This window comes from Octodon degus, unplaced genomic scaffold, assembly GCF_000260255.1.
Source record: "Octodon degus isolate 3935 unplaced genomic scaffold, OctDeg1.0 scaffold00150, whole genome shotgun sequence".
In the NCBI taxonomy this organism is placed as follows: domain Eukaryota; kingdom Metazoa; phylum Chordata; class Mammalia; order Rodentia; family Octodontidae; genus Octodon; species Octodon degus.
In genome coordinates this window covers 2,370,599-2,377,778 of record NW_004524726.1, presented here as the reverse complement: position 1 = coordinate 2,377,778, position 7,180 = coordinate 2,370,599, and positions in this window count along the sequence as shown.

Genomic DNA, 7,180 nt, shown 5'->3' with positions numbered 1-7,180 from the left:
AATATGAGAAACTACTTTGGCAGTAACAATACACAATGTACTAACCATTATTACTCCCCTAAAATCTTGTTTTGAGATTTTGTAAAACAAATAAATAAATAAGATAAAACCAAAAAAAATAAAGTTTAACATATCAATACTTGATGGAAAATACCTGTTCCATATTATGTCTAAGATATTTGATATTCAGACAGATAGTGATGTCAAGCTCAACTGCCTATGTTATAGGGTATTAAGATCATTAAGCTTCTCTTCTGGAGGATTAGCAACATAAATTTGCACACTAAAAATTAGAGAAAAAGAAGTGCTTCAAGGATAGCCAACATTTTGGCCCTAGCCTTTCTAGGTCAGTGAAGACTCATGACATAGGAGAATCTGTACTGTAACATCCTGTAACTCAGTTGTGTCCCAAATTTTATGATCAAGGAGATTATGGGGCCACAGAGGAAAGTGATCAAAGATGTAGAGTGTGCCTAAGGAGAGTCATATGGAGAGCAAACGTTCTCTCAGACTTTCACAGAGAGCAAATCGGTCAAGCAATGGCCATGACTTATCCACATGCCTGATACTGACAAGGGATTTACAAACTGTGGTACAGGGTTTCACGGCAACTCTTTAGGGGATTTAACTGTCCCTGTCAGTTACAAAAGTTACAATTCTTGCTACAGAGGTCTTGCTTTGTCTTGGTCTTAACCATCCAGTAGAAAAGTATAAAAACGAAGTATAAGAAGTAAAGCCATGTCGCTATTTTGAGCTGTAGGGGACTCAGGTCAACAATTTCTGGCATTTCCAGAATAGTATTGGGAAGACCCAATACTATTATGGACTACTGGACTATTTTGGAATATTTTGCTGAGTTCACACACCTATAATATTTAAATTATGTAACTGACCAAAACAGGGGATACAGATAAATGACCATTTTGTATCTGTGTATTCAAAATGGTTAGGATAGATATATACCTACACTCTCTTACTTCAGTGAATGGAGAGATTTGTTCTAACAGTGTTTGTAAATAGGATATCATATCTGCTTCTTGTACAACAAATGACCACTGGGAAGACAGTATGCAATGCATTAATTATTGAAACTGTCCTACTAATTTGATTTGAAACTGTCTCACTGCTACTTGTTTCTAAATAAAATTATTGAAAAAATAAATAAAATTAAATAAGTACAAAAAAGGAAAAAGTTCAACATTACTAATCATCTGAAAAATGGAAGTCAACACAATGAGATACCACATCACCCCCGTTAGAATGGTTATAAGACAAGTGCTGGAGAACGTGCCAGAAAACAAAAAAATTGAAAAATAGAAGTACAATACGTTGCAGTTATCCCATTGCTGGATACATAAACAATGGATTTGAAATGGTCTTGAAAAACATGTATTTTCATATTCGTTGCAACTTAGTTACAATATCTGATATGTTTTGCACGAACAGATTAATACAGAAACTATTATATATATGTCCATATTATAATTATATTCAGTCTTTAAAACTTTGGAAAATCTGTCATTTGGGAAAGCATAGATGAACTTGGGGGGCATTATGCTAAGTGGAACAAATCACACACAAATAGACAGATACTGCATGTGTTCAGTTATTCATAGAAACTAAAGTAATCTTTTCTATAGGCCCAGTGATCACAATGGTGGTCACTAGCGGCTTGCCACCAGACAATGAGGAAAGTGTGAATATAGTGGTCAATCATTGAGGCTTCCAAGTTAAGTTGGAGGACTAACTGATAATTACCTGAGGTGCTGTATAGGGCAGTTTTATTATTCATTCCATGTTGTATACATTCACATCATCATATTGTACTTTATAAATTAAATATATGTATATATATGTATGCTTATTAGAAAAATGGTATTAGAAAACTATTTCACAAGGCTATTTAAAAATGTAAGCTTTTCAAATGATCATATTCTGCATTTGAGTATTTATGAGAAGAATAGATTCACTACAATAGTAATCAAGGTACTTGGAAATTTTAAGAATATATATCTGTCTAGAAAGACAGATCTAAAATGACCTTTAAAATGACATTTTTGGAGGCTAGAATTCATAGAGATGACAGTAGCAAGATATCATACAGGTAACTGGTGTTAAAGGAAGGCATATCAGTACGAAGTCTTCAGTACATATAATTAATATTTGTAAGTGAGGTAAGATGAAGCATTATAGATACTTATAAATGCTTCACTGGATTTTTGTTGATAAATAATTATTTGAATTTGTGATGTTATTGCTCTACAGATATAATCATAAGCTTCCAAAATATATTTACTAGATGTGCTTTTGTGTTTTTCTTTGTGTAGAAATTATAATATATATATTATACTTATTTTTGAAGATATAAATACTGCATAGTCTTGTGGATTTTACTGTGAAATGTACTTCTTATTAAGATTGTTTTAATCAAGTCAAAACATAGTAGATAAACTTATCTTGGGAATTAGGTTGCATATGTTCAACTTACAACATTTGCATACAGAAAAATAGTATTGAAGAACTTTTGAACAGAGATGATGAGATGTGGAACATGAGTTAGTAGCTATCAATGTTTGTAACAGTGCCTGACACAGCCTAGGCACTCAGAAGGTGGAGAATTTAATACTAATGTATTCCACGTGCATTCATTAAGGAGTTCATTTTAGTCTCCCTAGGAGACATGATTATATGTTCTGATTTAAAGCTTTGCTTTAGTGTGGAGTGTACATTCTGATTAGCATACATAAATTCATGATAAAAGTAGAAAGACAGAGCAAAAGGAAACCTGTCGCACTTTGCATTAAAAAGAGAGAAGGCAGAATAAACTGAACAATAAAACCTTTACAATAGAACAGAGAACACAAACTGCAGTGCCACCTGTATAAAACCCAAGGACATTGGAGACTGATGGCTGTAATCTTCACTAGGAAAACAAAAAGAATAATCTGCTAATGTTGGGGAAAAGGAGTAAGCAAAACAGCTGAGCTTCCAACAAGCATCTACTGCCTTGTGTTAGCTCTCAAAATGGAATAGAATCCCCCAAATCCCAGCCATAGAATACCACTACCTGCCAATTTTTTCTTTTGAGTATTTTTTGAATAATGAGGATAATACACAGATGTGGGGATGGGCTGGGAACAAGGAAAAGATGCCAGGAGTTACGGCACGAACTGGAGGCAAACCATAATTTCCCCATGAGTGGAAGGTACTTTCCTCCACCAACAGCATAAGGCAGACATTGTTTAAGAAAATGAAATGTAAAGCGTAAAGAGATGGCTAGTCTCACAACTGCTGACGTGAAAGACTTGCGGCAACTCTCAGAAAATGTCATTCAAGTGGGGAATCTAGGAGACCAGCCGGGAGGACAACTGGGGCTCGTGTTGGTTCTTATAACTTCCTCTGATTTGGGACCACTTGGCTTCTTCTCTTGTAAGTGAGCCACCAAGAGTAAAATCTTGACACTTCCATTTTTATCTTTCTTTCCCTTCTGGGAGTAGCCAGAGAAATCGTTGCCTAGTAAGTGCGTGGCTGATGGGGTAATCACAAGGAAAATCCGCCTCCCATTGCAGAGGCAAAACATTACCAACTTTAATTAGCTTGGCAACATTTATTTTGCCAACTAAGTTTTCACAGCTGTCAAACTGAGATTAGAGATAAGGGCAGGCATTTTAGAATTCTGCCCACTACAAGGAGGTAATGTTTTTCCTAAAATTTGCTTTCATTAATCATAGAAATAATTTGTTGAGTTAGACAAAATATGGTTTAAAACTATGAGGAAATGAATTCTGGAGAGCAAAAGGATGAACTCAGAATTGTCCCTAATCTCACCCTGGTCATCCAGAGGAGACTGAGTTACACACAGACACACACACACACACACACACACACACACACACAAATATAAATATATATATATAAATTTATCTGCAGTACTACAAATGCATCTTGCTTAAATTTTTGTTTAAACTACTCAGCAACATAGAAAACAAAAAAGTATGCTACTAACTAGTGTTATACAAATATATAAGAGTATTTTGATTTGAGGGTTATTAGCAGATAAATAAATTATTTTATTTAAATAAAATGCAAGGCAAAATGATAAATGATTTTTGTATTATTGGATTATTTTGCTTAGATATTATTAGATTTGATTTTTTAAAATTTAAATGCTTATCCCTTTACTTTCTTGGGAATGTATTTTTTAACTAGTGATTGAACTTAGGCCCTCGTGCTTGCCAGGCAAGCGCTTATTCTACTGAGCCATCTCCCTGACCCCTTGGAATGTATTCTTATATTGTACCTAAAACACCTTCACTTAACCCAAAGTCTAGATATTTTATCATAGATCATCTTTTTAGAGTTATCTATTCGTGATAATACTTGCACTTTTCTGTTATATGGGTGAAAGTTGAAGCACTTGGTAACTATTTAAGAATACTGATTTAAGAGCAGGGAGATAGCTCTGAGGTGTAAATGCCTGCCTGGCAAGTGCAAAGTCCTGAATTTGATCCCTGGTACTGCAAGAGTAAAGGGAACACTGATTTAAGATGGTTTGAGTTACAATTTTTAAACTTGGAGATGGTGCAATCAAAACACATTCAGTAGAAATTATACTTGATATTTTAAATGCTGAGCTTTTCCTGAGTTGATGATATACTATAAGGTTCTTTCAATGACAGCCAGCAGCAAGAAGTCACAGGAACCATCGGCTACGTGGCCTCAAATTAAACAATAGATGCTCCACAGTGTATCGTGTTACCAAGATGTATTGAAACACATTTATGATACATGCTATTTTCAGTTTATCATGGATTTTTTAGAATATAAACTTCATAATTCAAAGAATATCTGTCATGGGTATCCAATTTTTCCAGCACTAGTTAAGAAAGATGATTTTATTACCCAATGGACTTACTTTTTCAACCTTTTCAAGTAACACTGACCTAATATGTGAAGGTCAGTTCCTGAACTTTAGAGTATTCCATTAGCCTGGTATAGATCACGTCATAAAAGCAATAACTTTATTATAATTCTTATAAACGGTACCCTTTCTGCACTTCATTCTTTTTCAGAATGTTTTTCCTATTCATTTTACCTTTCCTTGTAAAATTTTAAGTTTAGAATGATTCTCACTGAAGCCATCTAGGCCATTAGTGTCCTTTAGAAGGATTACACTAAATATTTAATTGTATTCATTAAAGTAAAGCTTTTCAGATCACCTATTTCCCCTAGTGGCCATATTTTGCTAGTATTCATTACCAGGAATTGTTCTAATTAAAAGAGTTTTTCAAAATTGTGGGCTCAATGTTTTTTATAGTATTGCTTGTTATTTATCCCAGATTTATTGATGTATAATTAGTAAAACTATTTATGCTTTGAAGATGTACAGGGCTGGGAGATAGCTCATTGTAATAAGTGTTTGCCTGGCAAACACAAGATCCTGAGTTCAATCCCTGGGTACCACCACCACCAAAAAAAAAAAAAAAAAAAAAAATGATTTGAGCTACTATATGCTTTGGGAGGTTATCACTATAGTCAAGTTTATCAACACAATCTGTATTTCACCTGATTATAATTTTATGTAATAATATTTAGAAAATTTGCATAGCAAATTTCAAGTATACAGTAGAATATTAATTATAGTTATCATATTGTTCATTCAATCCTCAAATTTTGTTCTAAACCTCCAAATTTCCCCAAAATATCTCCCCATTTTGCCTTCCTCTCATGGTTATCAATATTTAATTGCCCTAGGTGCAACAACCCTGTGATCTGGCATTTCTTCATATTGGAAGTTAGTTTTTCCTAGTAATTTTGCCTAAAGGATTATCAGTTGCATGATTTTTTTCAAAGAATCCTTTTTCAGGTTTTCTTTCTCTCTCTCTCTCTTTCTCTCTCTCTCTCTCTCTCTCTCTCTCTCTCTCTCTCTCTCTCTCTTTCTTTCTTTCTTTCCTTCTCTTTCTTTTTTCCTGTATTTTATGGAAGCCTCTACAGGGTGTTCAGCATCTCACTACTAGATCAGACTCATACTGATTCTTCTGTTTACAGCCTCCCAAGTGCTGGGATTACAGGTGAATGCCATCATGCCCAGTCTCATCCCCATCTCAGAGCGCAGGGCATGGGAGAAGTCCATCATGGCTAGCCCGGGGATTGAATCCCTGGTGCCTGTGTCTGCTTGCAGGTGCTCTAATCTGCTGAGCTATTTGGCTGGCCCTTCTTTTTTCAGTTTTAATTAAATTTTTAATAAAGTCTCTTTCTGATCTCATCTGTTTTTTTCCTTTTTCATATATTCCTCTATTTTTAATGTGATACTGACACAAGTCTATTGTATAGTGAAAATAATCTTGAATCTTGCTGAATTTTCAAAGTAAAACTGAGAAAACTATACTACCTTATTTACAAACTTATATTTAAGAATTATTTTTGGTACAAGGGATCAAATTCTGGATTTGCCAGGTAGGTCTTATTCTGATGAACTAGCTCCCTGGCCTCACAAACATAAATTTCAACAGCAATATGGCTCTCACCAACTTAAGAGTTTTTCTTTATATTAGCAAGCTGCCCTTGTGATCCAGTCAGAGTAGTCTAAGCAAGGTAAATTTATCAAATTTGGGTGCCTATGTGGGTATCATTCCTGACAAGCCTGCCTTGGCCTCTGTGTGACAGGTAACATCTTTGCCAGTCATGTGAATCCAGAAAATTGGGGCTATTCCTGTCACAAACTTCAAGGATTACAGCCAAGCCACATGGATGTTTAAACAGGTATATAGGCCTTGAAATTGAACTTATTGAAATTCATGGCCTAGAAAAAATATAGAATGAATTCTTAATGTTTTAAACCTCTAAATTCTATCTTGCTTTGTATAAAAATGCCTAATATATATAAAATGAATAGCTAATGAAATTTTTTTCTTCTTTGTGTCACATATGATAAAATATTGCTGCTTGATTTATTTAATATTCACTGGTTTTATTGTACAAAACAGATCCATATGGTTCTTTAGACATTATATAACCATTAAGCAATGAATGTGCTCACTTTTACATTTGACAATTTAAACTTATTAGTTTTGAAATATAAAATTTAATCAAATATATTTATCTGTGTCTTCCATATTTTTCATCCCAGAATTTCTCTAAGCATAATAGTCAGACACATTTATTTTCTTTATTCCCTAGT